This window comes from Bombus terrestris, chromosome 12 (genome assembly GCF_910591885.1).
Source record: "Bombus terrestris chromosome 12, iyBomTerr1.2, whole genome shotgun sequence".
NCBI lineage: Eukaryota > Metazoa > Arthropoda > Insecta > Hymenoptera > Apidae > Bombus > Bombus terrestris.
The window spans coordinates 8,377,670-8,398,683 of NC_063280.1; the positions used below are offsets into that span (position 1 = coordinate 8,377,670).

Sequence of the window (21,014 nt, forward strand, 5' to 3'; positions counted from 1 at the left end):
CTTTTCTCCCTCTTCTTTCCAGTATTCCCTTGCTTTGGTCTCGTTTCCACATCTGAATCTTGCTAATATCTTTCTGTCCTTCCACTTCATCCTCCCTTCTAAGTACTTTGGTAGCTCTTCTTTGGCGATTTTTCTGTAACGTATTTTCGTGAATATTAAATCTTCCATAACACGCTATATTAATATATTCAATTCGACGAAAGAAGATGTTCATCGAGTAGCGAAGCTTCGTCTGAACCGCAGCTTCCATCTCGGATCTTCTACTACGATTTTTCGTGTTTCGATCGCGCTTTTTAATAAAACGCCTTGCACTTTGCGCCGAATCTTGCAAATTTCGAATCTGAAAGGTGGTTGCCTTAGACGTAATACAAATACACATACGTTCAGCGATTAGTCCAAGTAGCAGCGCGTTTGTCTCGTTCCTCGTATCCTCTGTTTAGGTATTCCTTCGCGGTTATTGCGGCGGCGTTTTATCGGGCGAATTTTATCGTTTGAATGGCATTGATCGGTGAACGAGGAGGAGTGGCTTGTATTTAATCAATCCGACGTTTACGTTCTGACGATCTATCGTAGCGAGTAAAGGCTTCTGCGATGCTTGTTTTCAATTAACGTGGCCGACCGTGAAAGGGAGCTTGTTTCGTTGCTCGTAGAAATTGTAAGTGGCTCTCGTTCGAACGCTGCATTAACATCGAGCATGGTATTTCTATCTAGTGGCTTAGCGATCGACTTTTTCCTTCTGGTTGCCTCTGCGTAGACGAACGATAATCGTAAAATCGATGCAACTTTCAAATTCGCGTTAGTCGAAACATCTGCAGTGTCTCGCGAAGCTATTCAAACGGGAAGCTTTCTCGTATAGGAGAACTTTTTACCGCTGTATCGTGGGGAAAAAGCATCTGGAAATTTCATTGGCAATCGTAACGAGATACGATTATCGTGATTTTAGCGATGTGACGTTGACAGACAGCGTGGTGGATTTAAAAAATTGTTCCCTTGGAAGATAGGAAACGTGATTTATCTATCCCTGTGTTCTGTTTCGTACGGTCCTCGGACGTAAAGTGAACAGACGTGTTTGCTTTCAAATAAGTCGCGAGACAAGCGCTCGAAATCAGTCGTAGAAGCTAGCAAGATTCTAAAGGAAGAAAATCCCAGTAAAATTCTACCATAAAGAAAAATGCTAATTGAGAGAAACTACGCTAAGAAATACAAAATACAAATATTAACAGAGCAAAATATAAAATACAAAATCTAACGACAGAGACACCGAACAATACGATCGAACCATGGAATTTGTATTTTATCTCGTTGAGAATAGAATTTCTCGAAGGGAGAAGCAAGAGCGAAGAGAGAAAATGGAAGGAACGTTTAAGAAATTGTGTACAACGAAGAGAAAGAGCGCTCGTTCTTCGGTAGGAGAGCTAGCAAGTGTATAGCATAGTATAGAGACGCTGGAACGAAGAAGAGAGAATCAATAATAAACTGGCATAGTGCCACGGACTATACCGCGGATGCATCTTTGCTTGGTCGAGCTCGATTCTCGAACATCGAATCGAGGAAAGCTACCGGCGACGAGACGGTGGCCGAACTCGCCTGTTTCGAGCAAGTTGATCGAACAAAGGCAGCTAACAAGTTTAATTTACTTCGGATTCAAGGGAAGGAAAAGTTTAAGTAACACAAGCTGACTTTTACTTGATCGAAATTAACTCGCACTATGATTATACCGAGATTGTTGGAAATAATGGGAAACTGCTTTCGAACGAGTAATTATACCGGCGTGGCAAAAGAATAATAGCGAATCTGAATGGAAATAATTTTTAAATTGGTGAAATCGAGCCGAACTTTCTCGCAGGCTGTAGGGAAAATTTCGCTCGATCGATTATTAATAACAGCGACGAACTAACGCGCACTAACAAGTACGAAGACACAATATGAATCGTAATTCGAGAGGATTTTCACCAGCGACAAATACGCTTATCGCTAGGTCAACTGACGACTTAACGCAGTTTTATGTTTTATGTTTACACGTACATGTACTTTTGTGCATTTTTATCTATATATTCTTCATAAATTCGTAAACGTCTGCAATCTACCGATAAGATAGCCGATAAGCCGTAACGCTTGATCGTGAGTTCTATTTTTTCCAAACGATTCCTTTTATTCGATTGCCCCAGATGCCAAGATTACGCGGATCGAAAGAGTTTCGCGCAATTTCCCAACAGTATCGTGATAGCGTACAATGAGAAAATACTTTTACGCGTTATGCTTATCGTATAACTCATCCATGTTAATGCCAATAAATTTGTATTTGAATGTAGCTGTTGGAAAAACTATGCTTTGAATCTTTTCGTTTAAAATTAAGTTTCTCGACTCGGCCATAGATTAGGTTAATTACTCCAATCTGTGATTGTGATACTTGGATCTTCGAATTTCTTCGTGCAAGAAGAGTGGAAAATTAAAAAGACTCGTCCATCTGTAACGACGAAAAGTAACTAGAAAAAGAATGAACGAAGAAGCATTGGAATCATCTCGAACAACTTGGTGATCGATCGATCTATAGATCGATAGAAAGACGATCGGGATGCAGAGCGATAGTTGGCGATCGTGACGAATACGTTGATTCGATAATAAAGGTAAACTTGGGGCCATGTATACCCTGTGTGTCTAGGTACACATACGTGTGTAAATTGTACACAGAGGCGTGTAGGATGCACCCAGGTCGATTTCTGCGTGGCACCGGTTACCATAACGGTTCTTGCGTCAACATGGCTCATCTTGCTTCTAATAATGACTTGTCGATTTTTAAAATACCTGCTGCACCCTAATCTTTTTCCCCCTGTTCACCCGTCAAACGTCGCTCCTTCTGTCGTAAATTAATCCAAGTAATCGTTTTATAATAACAGCATATTCTTTGGTCGTCTGCGACTTTTTCTCTGGACGAAAAACTTGCTACTTACGTGTTAGCGTTTATTCGGGACGTTGCTCTTTGTACAACGATCTCCTTTACTTTCTACGATGAGTCGAACCACGGAGAAAGAGCGATTGGTTATTTCAGTCGTTCTAAATTTCTTTCAAAGTGAGGTACGACAGCTTTCTTTTTTTTTTTTCTTTTAACATTAATATTTGATCGACGAAATAGTTTCAGATGTTCAAGTTAAAGTGCAAACATAGGATTACAAATTCAAAGAAGGTAATTCTAACAGCGTGCAATTGCAGATTCGAGTTGAAATATTCAAATTCAGATATACGTAGAATTTGCAATTGCAATTTGGAATCAGAAGGCCAAGCAGCTTGCCTGTCGATAATCCAACTCGAATATGCCGATTAAACGCTGAAATCTAAAGGTTGAAACAACATTCGCGTTGTTAGATACTTTAAGTAGAAAAATTCTGTTAGAATTTTCAAATTCGAATATCTAAATCCGAACAATTGAATTCCAATGGAAATATCGAAGCTCGGGCGCTTCGATCGAAACCATCGGAACCAATTGCCAATTCGGACATTCAAATTGAAATTGAAACGTGCCAGCAACCCATTCGTCGACAGTTCATCAGCATCTACGTCGCCTAATTCTGCCCTCGTTAAAAAACCAAACACAATCGCGTTCCTCCACTGGACCCTATCGAATAAGCTCAAATTAGATCGAGATAATTAAATCGAAATTCCAATTCGAACATTCCAATACACATGGAAAATCAGCGCGTCAACCTAACACCGGTTTCTCTACTTTCTGCAGCTTTTTACATCGTACGGCTGTGCTCTCGATGGGAAACCAAACGCGATCGCCTTCTATCGTATCATTGCCCGTACGAATCAAACACTTAAATCCAGGTAATTAAACGCGTATTCCCATTCAAACATTGCAATTCACGTGGAAACGTAGCAGCAACAGCTAACCTACCAGCACCCGTTGGTCCACGTTCTGCAGCAGCCTCTTACATCGTGTAACTCTGGTCTCGATCGAAAACCAAACGCAACATCATCGACGACTGTAGAGCTGGAGCCCTGAAATCCAGATAATTAAATCCGATTTCCCATCCAGACTACCAAATTCGAATACGATCGCGCTCGCTCCACTCGATCATATCAGTCAGCCTGCCAGAACTTTGCTCCGGACGTCATCATCGACCGCTGTGTCACCTCGTCGACTGCTGTTACGAGAGCGAAGCTAGGGAAATTCGGTTGAAGAGGCAATCGCAGGATCCTGTTCTCGATCCTCTGGCTATAGAAACTGAAGAGAGCGAGAGAGAGAGAGAGAGAGAGTGTGTGTGTGTGAGAGGACAGACGACCGTCATCGATAACTAGGGAATCGCGTCTCCATAGTTCGCCGTCTCTCTCAAAAGGTTTCGTCGCTCGAGGCACCTTTGACTGCGTCGCTGCTCGCCTCGCTCCTCAGGAACGAAAGGAAGACTAACTCTGGGTCCTCCGCTCTCTCTCTCTCTCTCTCTCTTTCTCTTTCTCTGTCTTTCTTCCGCTTGGAGTACTGCCACTCTATATTTAAACGGGCCGCGCACCACCGGCACAATAGGCTTTATGCTAGCAATCAGTATTCTACTTCCGTGACTAGACATCGAGGCGCTCTCCGGCTATCGATTCGCTTCCTTCAATGTCAATAACCTGCGATGCTCGCCTCGATGACGGACTCGATATCGAGCCGCGTTGACGATGTCATATAGCGACGGCCGATCATCGATTCTTCGATCATAGGCATTCGATTCTGCCTAGGCAAATCACTGCTCCACAGCGTGATCGATAACGAATTTTCCGCTGGATCGGTGATTATACATGTACAATAGCATGGGATATGGACGAGAGGAAATTTCGATACAAGTTTTAGGTCGTTTATCAGGCAACAGGTATTTGATTTAACGGGTTAACAGCACAGGTTACTCGCTTTCGTTTAATTCCATCCATCGATCTTTCACTCTGGATATCGTTCTTGCTGCGCTTCGTCCGACGAGTTTCCAACGAAGATATCAGAAAACCGCTGTGGATATTTAAACTGGCGATATTTTCACCGGTTAGCTGATTTTCACGAGTATGATCGAACAAATGACAATATTTTGCGTTACGACGAGTCCCTTCGCTGATAAAATTAAAAAGCGAAACGTTCATTTCGTTACAACTTAATTCTATGTTACAACAGCCACGCGTACTCCCCGTTCGACGAGTATATCCGTCGTCGTCTACTTGGTAACGTCGCTAACTGATTTAATCGAAATGTATGCAAAGTTCATATCGAAACTTCAAAATTTACTTGTCGTGCTGCTCTATTGCTATCTTTTCCCTTGAAATTGCCAAAAACGAAGTTATATTAGGTTGTCCGAAATGTTTCTTTCGTTTCATAAGGAAATAATAGACACACAATGTTTTTTTTTTATATTAGTTTATCGAATTACGCACGAACATAATAATAGAAATAGAACGAAATGGATCACACGTAATTCGATAAAATTATATAAAACAGAGATTCTTGTTCATCTATTATCCCCTTATGAAACGAAAGAAACTTTTCGGACAACCTAATAATAGCTCGTACCTGTGCGTATCGCGTCGTTGTTAAGAGAAAAATCCAATCTCCGGGGAATTAAAGCAAACCAATTATCGTTCCATAAGCGGCGCAAAATTCCCCAGCAGCGATCCAACGAATCTTGCTGTTCTCCATCGGAACAAAAGCGCCGCAGATTTTCCCTTGTCCAAGCTTCTCCTACGTTCATAGAAGGAACGAATGGAACAGAGGGATGATGGATTTTCCTATTTGCGAGGTCAATCGCCCGACAAATATCTCGTCGGATCTCTCGATCGTAGCCGGAAGTGCTGCTGACGTTCGTCAACCGCGAAACGTCGATGACAGACGCACAAAGCGAGCTCGTAGGCAAGAGTAAAAATCAATTGGACGGGACAGGGAAATTTGTTAAGGAAAGCAATTTTTCAACGTTCTATGCTCGTAAAATATTCCAGCCCGACGTCTATCCGTGATCGACGACGGGAATTTTCGAATAACGAAAGTAAATATTCTTAAATGGACGGCTATTGTAAAACGTGGATTGGCGTCAGTGTCAGTGTCGGTGTTTCTCCAGGGCTTTGTTAAAGTCCGTTGTAACGGCGAAACGTCGAGACACTTGTCTTAAAAAAAAAAAAAAAAAAAAAAAGAACATACTCCAACCGCCGAGAGAACCAGCCTGCAAAAGCCTAAAAGATCTTGCAGGTCTCGTTTCCGTCTCCTTGTCCTCGTTTGCAGCTTTAAGAAACGCGAAATGTCGTGTTCCAGGGACTAACGGTCGAAGAAACTTTAGGTTTTAGTACATCTCGCGCTGTGAAATTTAATATCGTTCTTTATTTCCAGTAGAAAATATGGAGAAAATGATGAAAGAGCGGGAGGATCGTCAAAGTGAAACGCGTGAAAATCTATATTCCTTCGATAGATGCTACTGCGCTCGGAAATAAAATATGTATGCGAGAAATATTTTGTCGTATAAATGGAAATACGTTGGATGTACGATATCCAAATAAAATATGCCAAAGAAATATTCCTTTCGTAACAAATTTCCGATATCTTTCCATCGTCGATTCGGATTAATCCTCGACTATCGCTCGGTAAAACATTCGGTAATTGGATAAAATATTCTTAGGAAATCGCGTAAAATTCTCGATTCCTCGGCGGGAGATCCAGCATATTCGAAACTTTCGTTTCGAGACGATCTTTTTGTCGTAGGATGAAGACGGTAAACATAGAACGTTCGTACGTTACACGTAAAATTTGCACGAGCTCTCTTTATTGCATGCAAGAACAAATGGTATTCGTTGCGATGAAATTTTCACGACGATGTTCTCTTCGCGCAATTCCCATCGGTTTACCAGGCGGTAAACGAGAAAAGAAAAAAAGCATATAAGACTAGCATGACAGAGAATCGTTAAAATTCCGGTCCACCTCGGTTCGCGAAAACAGATCGAGAGGATTCGTCAAGCATTCGCTACCAAACATACTCCAGACTGCGTCGTACACGCGCGTGGGAATTGCGAAGATCGCACGAAGAACAGCGAGCGTGCAATGTGCAAGGTTAATTGCGCGATATTTATTTCGCTGAATTTAACTGGCGTGGAGTGTTTAAGGGAAGTGGAAATTAGAAAACAACAGACGGAGCGACGATCGAAACGTTCGTAAACTGTAGAGAGAAGAACGGAGGCAAAGCGTAAAGAGGCGTAAAAGGAAAAGTAGAGAAATACAGGAGAACTGTAAGAGACGATGGAACGCAATGAAAAGAGCAGAGAAGCAGAAGAAGGTAAGTGGATGACACGAAATGAAACGCCTAAAGAAAACAGACCACGCGGTTCAAACAGTACGATGAAAGAAAATCGAAAGAAAGTCTATCGAAAAAGGACGAGAGAAAAGAAAGAAAAGAAATTGTAGAAAAATAGAAGATAAAAAACCAAACACGTTTAAGGGTAATAAATAGAGGAAGGAGCAAGCAAACGAGAATAAAATGGAGAAGGTATCCTTGGTTGCGATTTCACGCGGAAAAAAGCATCCCACGGCCAGGAATATTCTTCGCGGCGGGTCTGGCATATTCGCGCGTGCCAATATTAAATTCGTCGGTTCGGACGATCCACGAAACTCGTGGAATGCGAGAGAAAACATTCCTGCTTGGCTTCGGCCAGAGAGGGATCGTTGCCTCTCTCACGGTTTTCGATTTACGCCATCGAACTCTTCCATCGATTCCTATCGGATCCGCGTTTCGTTCCATCCGCTCGTTTTTCGCGACTTCGTCGCCGTCCTTCCTCCTGTTTATTCATTAACATCGAGTATTATTCGATGGGATTCAAGCGTTTCTTTCTACCAAGTCGTTTCCGCGTGCGTGATTGTTCCAAAGAATTAAAAATTTGATGGATACCAGAGGTGCAGCGGAATGGAATTTTTCATAGAAATTTTGTAGATTTACGGAATTTATGGAATTTTATAGCGCAATTTAGGGGATTCGATCGTGAAATGATTTACTGGAAAATGGATGGGAAGCATTTTTCTCTCATTGCATTATTTATCTATTCGTGTACCCTTCATTCTGATTTTTACAGCGCACATATTATTTTTATCTATCGTACTTCAGTCCTGTTCGATAAATTTCTGTAAAGAATTCTCTCTAAAATTAAACAACAAAATTTCACCACATACAGCGGTAATTGTATCAAATCACGAAGAAAGAAGTACCATGATCGTTCCATGACGTTTAATTCGCGTCCCACGTTTACCTCTTTATCGCAGCCTAACGTGATCTAGTCGATTCATCCACTCCAATTGATACGATGAACGCAACTACACTTCTTCTCGTATCAAAATAAAACGCCACTCTATTCCCCGTTTTACTCTGCGTCATTTTCAACCTTTACCTCCAATCTTTAATATCCCTTCTACATAACGCGTTGAACAGCGAAAAATAAAAAATACGTTGCCTCCACTTCTTCCAACCATCGTACAACTCAGGAAATGTTAAATGCGAATCGATACGACCTAACCGGCGACGAAGAGCACGCGCACGGACCCATACGAGAGAATATTAAACCGAAAAATTTATTAAAATCCCCCTTTTTCCTCTTCTTCGACCTTCTATTGAGTCGGCAACTAAGTGATTGCGGATTTTCTCGTTAGATGGTATTGACAATATCCGCAATCACTTAGTTGCCAAGCCAATAAATCACCAGGATGAGAGAAACCGTCCGTCGATCGTACAAGAGCCACGAGCGGCTTCTCGAAGCAGCCCGAAGGAAGCATTCCTCGATCGTAGAGAAACGTGTACGACGACGAACGAAGGAGGGAAAGTGGCCGAGGAATCGGCGGCAGCCATCTGCAATCTCCGTACACGAGTAATAACTTCATGTTAGCGAACAGTTGTTTGCATATCGTGCGGTATAGTTAGGTATCGTCGGCCTCGCCAGGCCAGATTCGACCGGCCTCGGGTCAACGACGCGAAACGCCGATCGTCGCCACTGAGACGAGACAGTTTCCTCGAGACGAAACTTTGCTAGAGCTCGTTGGCAACGCGGTGAGGATCGTCCATGGTGTTCGATGGTCCGGTAACGTCGAACGTTACGCTCGTTCTTTCGGCTTGCAACGTTTCGGAGGAGGCTGGGTTTCTTGGTCGAAGCGAGTCGGATCAACGAGGGACACAATACGACGTCTGGCCCCGTCTCCAACGAGAGAATAAAGCTTTCGCCTCTTTCGACAATGGTTCTTGGTTCTTGGAGGGACGAGTTTTATTTTGCACGGATTCGATTTATTGGTGGATGGTTCTTCGGGCTGATCCTCTCTTATCTTTATTTGCAAGAATGTGGATTTGAAGTGGAACGCGAGTAGGAAAAATTTCAAAGCGCAAAGACTCATGCATATACTGCGAATAATGTACGAAAGTATATAAAATATAGAAAATTTAGCATCTGTCTTTGCTTATAGGTTTTAGTCTTTTATTCGTCTTTCAAAAATATGAATTTGTACAAACATTTGCGATCTAATGATCAGCGTTTCTGAAAGAATTTGGATTTAGAGTGAAAATTGCTGTAGCGTCGTGTAATTTTATGTTTGGCTAAAAGGATAAAAGCTTTGGAGAGGACGACTTCCATTCGAGTTTTTCACCCGTGTTCTTCAAACGCCGTCGAAAGGGATTAAATTGGGATGGGACCAGTAATGAATTTAACGAGAAAAGATGCAGATGAAGATCGGTGTATACTGTGTGCAATTTCATATTCCAAGAGAATAATTTCCATTAAAATTTTTTACGGAAATTCGTCCAACGTTTTCACAAGCTTTTTTCAAATTTCGCAATTAACCTACAGATAAAATCCATCGATTTTATCTGACGAAGCGATGATAAAATCGACGAGTTTTATCTGACATTCGATTAAATGTTTCAAAAGAACGTATTTATAAGCAACTGCGATAAAGGAAATACAATCGCTCGACTGTACGGTAGAAATATATTTAGAAAGGAAAGGAAGCGCAGCACATTGAAGCGAAAAATTGTAAAATCAATCTGCAGTATAAAATCAACAATGGAGCGGCTGAAAGAGTGGTTTCCATCGATCTAAAATTTTGTTCGCCCGCTCCGACCTATGTACAATAATGTCCCGAATCAACGAATGGAGTAAATTGCTCGTGTGCAGTATGTGGGAAATACAAAACTTCGAATACGATCTTCTCACGAAGTTCGTGTTCAGCACAATATCGCACACGCAAAAAATATGAGGCAAATCGATGACCCGAGCTTCGAGTTCCATAATCGAGTACACGTGCACTCGATCGCAGCTTTTCCAACCGAGTTTCTTTACACGTAGTAAATGCACATTGCAATTTTTTACGGTCGTTCGCGCGTGAATTGTAAGAAAAAGATGAAACAGAAGAGTAGTAGTTGTATTAAAAAATAATTATGCAATTAATTAAGTAAGAGTAAATAACATTATAACATTTTATTTCAGTATAGTAATTTTGAGTTGATAGAGCGTGATTTCGGGCAATTTGGTTCAATTTCCACGCGTGTATTCTGTTGAATTATTATTTTTTAATATATCGCCATGACTTCGATTTATACTTTTACTTTCGTATTACGTGAAATTGTTGTTTTTCGATAGACGGTATATCGAACAAGATATCAATTCGTATTGTTGTTCATTAAGCGGCACATCAATCGAAAACATCATTGTTACATCGTATAAAATATAAACGTTGGGAAGTTCGTATCGCCAAAGAATTTATTAATCGTTTGAATTCGCGAATGTTTCTGTAATTCAGTGTCGTGTATGGGCAACTTTTATAAATCAGCCTGCCTCGATCTGGCAAACACGTTTAACGTTTGAATTTTATCCAGAGATAGAGTAGCTGTCGCATTTATCAAAAATATTGGAAACGTGAAAATTTCCAATGGAAACGGTAACTCATATTTACTGAACCCGCGTAAAGATTAAGTTAACGCAATTAACGAGAAACTGTCCGGCAATGAAATGTGGCACTGTGTATCAGTTTTTCATTTTTACAGTGCTGCAGCTGAAATTCGTGGAATAGAGTTATCGGTATCGTTATATATTCCGCGCCTTTTTTTCCATTCGCTCGTAAATTTTCCACCGCACCGGCACCTTCTCAAGTAATTTTACAATTTACCACGATTTTCTATAGACTCGTTCCGATAAACATATACCCTAACTTGCTAAAAGAGATCATCACCTGACGATTATCAAATTTGATAATTGTTAAACGATAATTTGATGTTATATCAAATTTGACAATTATCAAACGATAATTTCTTTCAACGATCGACAGATTAACTTGCTGGCAGTATACTAATTGTTCGATAAAATTACGCTATTTTGCGACAATGTCGCAATTCGAACTATTCAACATCTTCAGCTTCAACATCATATCGGAGAACCTCAAAATCCAAAGACTATCAGCACCCTGTTAAAAAGCATCGAATTGTAAAAGGCAAAACGTGTTCGCTATTGAACGAATAATCGATAACTTTGGACTTTCTATTCCAAACTATTATCTATTTATCCTTGAAGGATATGATTTTCTGTGTTCTATCGCTTCTTCTAACAGATCGATTAAAATAATTATATTCGTATTCCGATAAATCTCAAAATTACAGTAATTTGTCGGAGGAGCTGGTATATTTATAATGACCGCAAGCCAGTCATTTTGATGGATTTACAATGACCGATCGGCGAATCGTACGAGATAAATTTGTAAATGTGACAAGTCCTTTCTATGCCGGAGGAATAAATAGAGAGAGAGAGAGAGAAAGAGAGATAGGGAGAAGTAACACACATTATTAGCGTTATAAACGTCAGTTTAATGCTTCAGGATATACCAAGGAAAAAAATAAACGCAACCGCGGCAGAAAATTCCTTTTCCACGGGTCAAAGCAGCCACGTCACCGCTCGAGCATCCGATCCTCGAAGGTTACCATTCCACGATTCCTTCCTCGATCCTTACCACATCCACTCAACCCTACATTTCCTCATTTTTCAACGAGGAATCATCACCTGCTACGAGATACCCTGTACACGTTTCGCTGCCTAAGTGGGCGACAGAACTGGATTTTAAAGAGAGAAGAAGCTAATACGAACGAAACTTAACACGGCTGGCAAGCAAACGATAATTTCAAGAGTCGAATATCGAGTTTATAATAAGAATGAAGCGTGAAAGGGTGAAAATTGATGGAATAGAAAAAGCGGAAGATATAATACGTGTTGCGTTACGCACGATGTTACGAATACGAAAGCAAGAAATTTCGACAACAAGAAAAATAGTTGTGTTTTCGCTAGATTCTTCCCACCGGTTTACTCGTCTTAAAAAGACTCGCCAAGATTCAAAGATCGCGTTAATTTACTTCTATCTCGGCAAGATCGTCGATGTCCTTGGATCTGCTACGAGTTTCTAGGCCAATTCTACTCTCGTTTCAAGGGACGTGTCAACGAAAGGAGAGACTTGGCCACGAAATTTGCAACGAAACGCCCTATCCATGTCAACGGCGACTCTTTCGTGTATTTCTTAAACCGAAGAAATTTCTCAGCGCTGGAGAAACACGATTAAGTAAAAAACGATGTAAAGAACGCAGTAGAGTTACGAACGACAAGGAAAATAATCTTCTCAATACCAAAACAAACTCCGTACGCTCATCCGCGTTACTACGATCCATATTTATAGGAAAAAGCTGTTCGAGAGAAAAAGCAAATGGCTGAACGAGGCCGAAACGTCTTGCACGTTGCCTGGAATCTCCGTGGAACGAGTATAGGATCCGTTGCAGAGGTTGCAAGAGTTCCCTTCGAGGGAATTCCAGGAGGAGACGGCCACGTTCCCCGGAAACGACAACGCGATCCTTCCATTTACACCGTGTCACGACGAGTTCGGGACACCGTCGGGAGAGAAGCGGCCGGGTAAACGAGATAAATAGAGGGGGAGGCCCGGGGGACAGAGGAATATATTTGCATGGGCGAATTGGAACACCTGGATGCGCGTGTATGTCCGCCGAGAGAAATTGCACGGAACGTCCTTGCTCGTTCCAGGCGAAACCGAGGGCTGGTTAATTCGAGGAAAGTGTCCGACTAATCTGTGCTGCGATTTTCTCCGATGACTTCCACCAGCTCCATCTTCTTCAAATCGCTTTTTTAGTTATATTCTCGCTCCGTGTATGCACGCGTTTAAATTCCTGTCGTTCATTTTAATACCAGAAATATATACCAGTTATCTCTTATTTAATATTCGTATCCTGTCCTTAAACGAGTATTTTACCGGCTAATATTTTACGTAGTTTTGAAAGAAAGTTAAAAATCTACTTGCGTAAATAGAAGTGAGTAAGGAAAAATAATCGAAGATACGAATTCACGATCTTCCTTCATCGATTATAATAAATTCGAAACAAAATTAAATTACGTTACAACAGATATGACGTTATGACGTATGATATCGAAAAAGAACATATGGTTTCAAGAAAATGTATCCGAACCGAGATTAACCAACCTATCCTATTCTACTTATCCTTCTCTAATAAGTCTAAATATTAAACTGTCCCCTTACGTTCTACCCTTAAAACCAAACAAAATAGCGCTTCACAGACTTTACTTTTATCCTTCGGCAGTCCTTCTGGCATTCGTAAAAATAACAGAGTGGAAGATTTCTGGGACCATTTAGCCGATTCAGAACGACTAGAAAAAACACACACGGAAAGAAGCTTCAAGGTAAGAGAGAAAAGCGAGAAGCAGCTGGCCGGATGACGTCACTACCTGTCTTACAGGCTCTGCCAACACCCCTTGGGGTATGGGTCAATCCTGGTACACAGCCGAGAGTTTTGTCCAACTATTCCAAGTGGCGCAACTTCATTTGCGACCGGACCACATTTTCCGGAAACGCTACACGCGGTGACTGCTAAGTTTCCTCAAGTATTTCCACAGAAGGTTACATAACGTCTCGACGTGCCCTGTCTCTATGCGGGTATAATACGCGAAGGCGAGAAGGTGTATTCCACTTGCAAATTTTGTAGGAAAATTTAACGATATGCCATTAAGGACGAAGGCATTTTCCTGCTGTTTTGCTACTGGAAGCAGCCAACGAGCTGATAATTGTGGTATCGGAGATTTAATTGAACAAGCGGGAATTGCAGAGTTTGAGGGAGAACGGTGGACAGTGGGGAAATTAATCGTTCGGAAATGTGAACGTTCGAGCGTCGAATTTTTATACATTCGAGAATTGATATTTTTATGAAATTAACGTTTGAAGAAGCATCGAACCTGTCGATATTTAATTATCCCATGAATATCATTCTTCGATTATTTGCAACGATGCGGTAAAAAAATGTCATCCGTATCGATGAGGAAAACATTTTAAAAATGCTTCCTCTCTATATTGAATTTAAAGTATTTTCAAGTATAGAACTATATGCACATTATTCGTACGGAATATTTTAGTAACGTGTATCATTCGTTATCCATTCAACAGAGATAAATATGAATTAATAATTGTTCGTATGGCATTGGTAAACGTCTGAAAAATTGTGCGCAACGATAAAGCGAACACCCTGTACATTTTTTTTATTTGCCATTATTTATACTTTCTATATAGACGTAGAACAATCGAAGAGGAAAAATCGTGTGAAAAAAACGATTTCAGTTATAATCGAGTAAGCACATTCTGCCAGCTAATTAAAGTTAGTAGCTGTAATTGCGCAGCGCTCTGTATATATTATTATACCCCGCCATTATCTAGTATTTGTATGAGAATAATTAGCGGAATGATTGTGGTTAACGACTAATTAACGAAGTTAGTATACGGGCAATCTTAATGTACACCATTGTAGCAGGCCTTCAAATGGTTCATTTTCAACGTTAACGTTAAGTTAGTAAATGGGGAACTGCAATTTTCCTTTTATATAGCTTGATTCGTTTTAATTCGTTCCACTATTCCATGTAACTGTTCTTGGATAATGAACGACGCAATCGATCTGTCATTTAAATTTAAGCGCATGTCGATGAAGTATACGTTACGCAAGATGATGTCACGACGTTGACTCACAGGTTGATTCAATTTAATGGGAAAAGAAGCGTAACGTAGGTTAGTATCAAACGAACAAGACGAATAAAAAATATCTAGAAAAAGGTTATACAACATACGCAATAGAAATAACATTTAACTATTCCTTTCTTCAGACAGAGTATTGTAGATTAGGTTACGTAAAGTGTTCCTTAACCTACGTTTACGTACAAATCGATTTTCTTCGGTGACGATTGTCGATAGACGATAATTCTAGATCCAATTTGTTGGTAATTACATAGAAGTAATTAATTGTTCCGAACGTTTATGACAGACTTAACCTCTTAATGCTTCGTACAATATGTACATATGTTACATACTAAGCGTATCCATTTTGAAGGAGATTTGTAATCATGAATATCTTAATCGATCCAAATTTATTACATTATATTCAAATAATGAAATTTCAAAATATTTTATGTAACACATACGATATATGTTCATATACGCAAGAGTGTTTCTATAGTATGTATTCAAGTGAGCCAGTGTACGATTCACTATTATTATTATATTATACGACTATATAATCTTTTGTTAATAATTTGAGCATTAAGGTGTTAAACGTACGTAAAACGCAGCCAGATAAAGTTACAACGTTGTAAGATATTGCAAGTTTTATAAACTACCGTTAGTCACGATACATCATATAAAATAAGGTTATATACGAACCAATATAGCGAAGACCACTTCGTAAATCCTTTTGTTCGAATGAAACACACCCGTAAAAGCATCCCATTGCGAAAGGATCGGTCGTTCACGGAAGAAAATGTTAATTAAAATGCTTTACGTTCCGATCGCGTTTAATCGCCGTTAAGGTCAACGATTTCCGATCGTCGATCCACACTACTTCAGACGCGTGTACTTATTTATATACTCGTAACAAATATAATGTAATTCGAGCGCTTAAGATAAGGACAGCGAATCGAATTAAAACGGAAAACGTATCCGGTTCTACGGCTAACGGCTAATTACTTGACAATAAATTCAAACTACGATTGAACGTCGCGTCGAATCGAATGGTTGCACGAAACGAGAGATCGATTATATGTGCAAAAGATGCCAACGACCGGCGGCCGGCGACTCTTTCTAAGTGGCGACTCCTTTCAACCGTTTCTTTCTCAAAGTATTATCGACCAAGTAATTCGCGTAAACAATATCGCGACGTCTCCGAATTTACTGCTATCGTTGCGTTAAAGAAATCAACACGGATTGTTTTGTTGGATCGTAAATGCAAGTGTAAACTTTCTACGACTTTCCACGGCATGTATTCGCAAAGGAAATTAAGGTTAGTCATCAACAATATCGATTCCACCATATTGAATTCTCGTTTCTTATTATTAAAGCGTGTGATAAAATAAATAGTTATTAAAAGAATACATAATAAAAAAAGAAATAGTTGACAAGTTCTCGTTATGCTATCAGTCTTTTAATTATTTTCATACTTTCTTTATAACGCTTATGTGATTGTAATACAAATACTCGAGTGCTTTCTCACGTGATTTCAATCATTGTATACGGGTAGGTGTTCCTGAAAGAATATATATTCTCATGTTTTTTTCATTACACTTCCTGTCCTCGTACCGTATCGACTAACAAATGGTTATAAAATTTTTGAGCGATTTCAATTTGGATACAATGGTGGAATAGCGAATAGGTTGCGAAAAATATATGGTGTCCGGAGAAGAAATTAATATGGCTTTCAAAATGCTGTCTCCGCGTCGGATATACGAAACCCGCACGTTTACCTCTGACCAGATGGTCTATTCACATAACACTCCATTCAACTTCTTTACAAACGACTACCATGTTCCCAGTGAGTTTCCATTAAACTTTCGAAAATTTGCCGAAAGTTTACCCCTTTTAATGGAGGCTTTAATAACTCCGCGCAAAGAAGTGTCTTTTTCATTCGATTCCTTTTATCACCGAAACTTTTAATCACTCTTCCACAAAGAATATTCGTCTCAAATCGGTAAAATTTGGAAATATTTTGCGTAAAAAACAGCAACGGTAGTTACTAGGTCGGCAATTTCAAATTTCGTTAACTATACATACATACGGTGACTACGAATAGTATCTATACATAACCTTAGTTTCCAATCAAGCGATTTTCTATCAGGTTTTCATTTTTATAGTATCAAATCTGTGATATCATAAATAACATCCATGACGATGACAAAGATTACGCGATATATTCGATACTTCGTTAGTAGAGAAAATTGAATATCCACTGAACAAAAATATCTCTCAGTATCAATTTAATCTCAAAGGGCTGGAAAAAAATTGACAACCATAGTTTTTTATGCGAACTCTTAAATCCCACGCACACAGAGAGCCGTAGAGACGCACGACGGCTGCCCAGTCGAGACTTCTTCGAGACAATCGCGCGCGTCTCACGGATCGCGAAGAAATCGCATCGTCGCGTCGTCTAACCTCAATGACACAATCGAGCGGAGGCAGTGAACTTCTCTCTGGCGTCGGACTATTTCAAGCTCTCGAAACGCGGCAGGACAAGAGAGAGAAGAAAACCAGTTCACCGCGCGCGTAGAGCTACGTGACTTACGTAAAATATAATACGCTTCCGAGGAAAGACGCGTCGCAACACACGTAAATACGTAAGGGTACATACATACACGTATACATAGATGTAGACGTACACGTACGTCACCACTTGGATCATTACTCGCAAAGGACAAAATTCATCGACTTACGTCAACTGCAAGCTCCGCTCTCAATCGATACACCACGATGTCTCTCTCACACTCTGTTCGTCTGCGTTGCTCTTTCACAGCCGTTCGCTTCGTCCCTTTGTTCCTATCGTCCCGGTAGATTCTCACCAATAAACACCAAAACAAAACCGAACAGGGATAAACGCGTAGAAGGAAGGAAGGAAAGGACACAGGACTATATATTTTCGACAGGATCTGCCTTCGTCACGATAAACACGGAGAACGGCGAAACGGTAAGAAATAGGAGGGGACTAGCACGAATAGAGAGAAAGAAACAAGAGAAAAACGTCGAACACAACACACACGCGGGCCGCGATTCCGGCGCACAGCTGGTGGAACGTCGTCGTGCGCGTTACGCTGTGTCGGCCACTCGAAACTCCGGCTGGCGTTTCAAGGGCAAGGCTAGCCCTCGTCGTCAAAGGAACGCGGTATTATCATGGCTGTACGAATGAATGATTACGCGTCCAACGATGTGAAAAACGGATTATACAACGAGTGACCTTGCCGCGAACCGAACCGAATTTTTGCCGTAGAGAATCGCAATCGACCCCGGTCGAGCTTTTGTTCCGTATCAAGAGGAGAAACCGTGCTCGTCGCGAACCGACTCCCTCGATGGACGCGACGATACTGAGGCGCCGGCGTGTTTATTGCCCCCACCACCGACCGCCCCCCGCTGCTTCTACCGACCTATCCCCACTACTCGCGCTCTCCTCTTTCCTTCTCCGTTTGAACCATGTAGGACTCTTCCCCTATCATGCTACTCTCCCTACCACCAGTTTCCCATTCGACCCTCTCCTACCTTCATCCCGGGGTCTCAGCTGTCCTACGGGTGTTCTGCTTCAAAACCTTCTCCCTCCTACTCATTCTGTCGTTTTATCCTCGTTCCTTCCGCGTCCTTTCCCTATTTCTATTCCTGTCGCTCGCAACCCTGATCCATCCACAACGTCCTTGTTCGCTAACGATTCCCCTACGTTGTTCCTCTCTTTCGTTATCCATCTCGCTCTTACCTACGTCGTTTAAGTTGGACCGTTCCTTTCTTTCACGCGGTTGAATTCGAGTCATAAACTGGGTCGTTATGTTCACGGTGGCACACGCGTGTTTTCGTCGTTCCTCGAGCTTTTTCTCGAGTTTTCTAGGGAAGAGGAATAAATACCATGGCGAAACGTATTGAAAGCACAGGGCTCCCCCTTGGAATCTACACGCTTTAAAGAGGGTAAAGCCTGACCGAGGATTAGCCGACCGGGTCTCTCGCGACGAATCCGACGTCAGTGACGTAAACTGCGCCAAGGATTCACCCTCTCGCGAGACCAGCGACTATGCAAATGTAGGCTGCGCTGAAAGAGCTGCGAATGTCGATCCTGCCACTTTCGACCCGGAGAATGACTGGTCGGAATATGCAAGGGATTCTGCTTTTTCTATTGTTTTATCTTATATAATAGAGCCCATGTAGAATGTGATGAACTTTCGCAGATTCTTTTTTTAGCGAAGGGTCAAGGTGACTTCACTGGAGATCGTAATTTATAGTTTAAAAGTTAAAGGTTAATCCGTTTGCCTAGTCGAGTGACATTCAATTAGGTGTGCGAGTTCGATTTATTTTTAATAGATATTCTTCTTTACTGCAGGAGGAGAAGCTATTTTTCGCGAGATAGGAAATGTTTTTCTTTCTTTCTCTGGTGAGATGTGGTAAAGACGAAGAGCGATGCATAGATGGAAAATTGGTTTGGGGAAGCTGCAGTTGTTTGATTGCACGCGTAAACAGTTTATGGAACGACTATTCGCTGGAGGTAGAAAAATTTAGTTATCGCGCGATCCTTTCAGTCTTTTGCCGGACTAGATTCAATTATTCTCCTCAATTAACCTAGTTTTACTTGAAAAAAAGACCGGGAACACGTTCTTCTACACCGTAGTTCTACGATTCCTTCGTAACGAAGTTTCTTTTATTTACACACCTAACAAACCTGCGTAAATATTGTAACACGGATTCGAAAAGTAAATCAGCGCGGCAGACATAATCCGTGCGCAAACGGAGAAACTAGCTTCGAAATAATCCGAAGATTTTCTTCTCCATGTTCATTTTTCACTCCAATTTTATCTTCTTATAACTTAATTTAGATAGTAAATCAAACGTACTAAAAACGTTATTATTTTACCTAAAGTCACGTGCAGCTTCTTTTTCATTCTGATAAATAATTTATTTAAGCAGATACCTCTTCAAAATTCTACCATTTTATGCCACTCTATAGATAGAAAGAACGTCCTTATAAAAATTCTATTTTTGCCAAGGAAATATCCTTCTGTTATATCCATTTAGAATGTTAACAACGACTACACGTATCTAAAAAAAGAAGTCGAATTTTATACGTTTGATCCTCCTTGTTTTACAAATCTCGCGAAATCCACACCTTCGCCAAAATCTGCTTCCGTCGACTAAACAATAGAGTTCATTTGGCTCGACAGCAGCGTTCGACAGAGTATCATATCTACCGTAAGAGACGCAAGTCAAATTATAGAATTTAATCCGCTCTTCTTTCGCTGCCCTACAAAAACAAGATTTAATAAATCGTACGTAGTTTCATACTGATTTATAACTTCACGACCGTACTGATTACACGTGTTTATAAAAAGAAAAAAAAAGGAAAAAGGAGGATTGCCTGTTCGACCCTTCCTCTTTCACTCGCTAATACTCGTCCGTATCAAAGAATAATTACAACAGAATTTCAACATTTTTACATTCATATTGATTATCCTCATTTATAAAAAGGAAAAAGAAAAACGTAGAATTGTTGTGCACTTGGGTCTTTCGTTTTTCCACTATTCATGCAAAAACACGAGCCTCGGTAGGATTCTACTTCTGGCAAATGATCTGCCGTCGCATCGAATTAATCGTTCTCCATTCTCAATAATATATTCGAGGCACGTTCTACCGGAAGCCGCAATGCGATCGTAGGAGCGCAGCGGATAAAAAGTGAATGTTTACGCGGCGGAAAATATAGCGATCGTTTAACAGTAAATCCTGCGCGATCGCATAAAGCGGTCGGTTAATCCGGCACGCATAAACGATAGAATATAGCACTACGTTTCTCGGACCCAGTAGGGATAAAAATGATATTGTGCAATTATCGGGCATTCCATCCTTTTTTAGCAACGTTGGGAAAAAGAGAGAATAAAAAAGAAGTACACCTTCGATACGGGACCTTCTCTTCTTGCTAGGCGAGACACACGCG

General features: G+C 40.8%; 1 protein-coding gene across 6 annotated transcripts in view; it reads right to left on the reverse strand.

The window, feature by feature from the left end:
* The window catches only part of LOC100645921 (ankyrin repeat domain-containing protein 50), a 223,642-nt gene extending 205,215 nt beyond the window's left edge, over positions 1-18,427 (reverse strand). For 4 of the 6 annotated variants that reach the window (XM_048410802.1, XM_012315018.3, XM_012315016.3 and 1 more), the window contains exon 1: positions 17,773-18,426. The gene's annotated coding sequence lies outside the window, so the exon portion shown is untranslated. Of the gene's footprint in view, positions 1-17,772 lie in introns of all 6 variants that reach the window. The other 2 variants (XM_012315017.3, XM_003399753.4) reach the window with 1 other exon arrangement.
* Positions 18,428-21,014: the final 2,587 nt, after the last annotated feature.